This window comes from Sinocyclocheilus grahami, unplaced genomic scaffold, assembly GCF_001515645.1.
Source record: "Sinocyclocheilus grahami isolate Dianchi unplaced genomic scaffold, SAMN03320097.WGS_v1.1 scaffold1573.1, whole genome shotgun sequence".
NCBI classification, from domain to species: Eukaryota; Metazoa; Chordata; class Actinopteri; order Cypriniformes; family Cyprinidae; genus Sinocyclocheilus; species Sinocyclocheilus grahami.
In genome coordinates, this window is record NW_015506752.1 from 156266 (window position 1) to 157382 (window position 1117).

The following is a 1117-nucleotide window of genomic DNA, read 5'->3' on the forward strand; positions in this document are numbered from 1 at the left end:
ATCACTGTGAAGCACCTTTATTTTTAAGAGTGTAGAACTACTTCATAACGCAATGCTATTATAGGCTGACCTATATACAATTTGTGTATATGTTTACATACAAGTCAAGGTTTTATTTGAGTGTTTATTTGAATGCATATTATATAACCACTGGTGTTTCATGAGAGGACCATGTTCTGGTTTTATTTAATTTTGAGATAAAGACATGTCATGTGTCGAAGCAGGTACATCTGTGTCTACATCGCATGTTCAAATCATTCACATTATCAGATGATTTCCCCAGGAATACATAATGAGTTTGGACATTTTAGAGAAATGCTGTCCCCGTTGACTTGCATAGTGTTTTTATTTTTTATTATCACACATAGCTAAGCCAAATTTTATAATATTTTCAACTGTTAAGCTAATTTTAAAATTCAAAACGGGCCATTTGAATTCATTCTGCAGAATTGCACAGACTTCCAACCGAAATCAGTGCAGAAAATGTGAAAAGTTAAAATTCTGTCACTACCTGTCGTCATTAGATAAGATATCTGTTTAATAGGGTTATTTTAAGTTTAAACAAATACAAAACAAAAAAGTTGAAATGTTCTAAATGACTGAATAAATAAATAATTCAATGGATAGCTAAGCTTTAGTTAGCATGGCCTGTTTTTAGTCCCCAACATGCTGAACCTGTGGCAAAGAAGCCGAGTTCCTGTAGTTCCAGGAAGTGTCCACAGGGCGGCGCTACAGCTCCAGAAACCATTCATGTCAACAAAACGTTAAAAACACACTTTCTTTTTTGTCTGTTATATTAGCCTACTACACACCGAATCCTGTATTTATTCTAATCTGAGCCGCTCACTGTGATCCACACATTCACCTTAACTGCGATGTTTATCGCTGTCAAAATAAGATGACCACTTTTACAGATGTCAGATATGCCTGTTTCAGTGAAGTATGTACTGTGTGTGTTACAGCTTCAACCTGTACCTCAAGTGTGCAATAAAGACTGAAATGTTTCAAATAAATGTTACATTAGAGTCAATATTATGTCCTCAAACCAGAGATCTACATCGTTCTTAATCTTAGAAATTAATAGACAGACAGACAGATAGATAGACAGACAGACAGA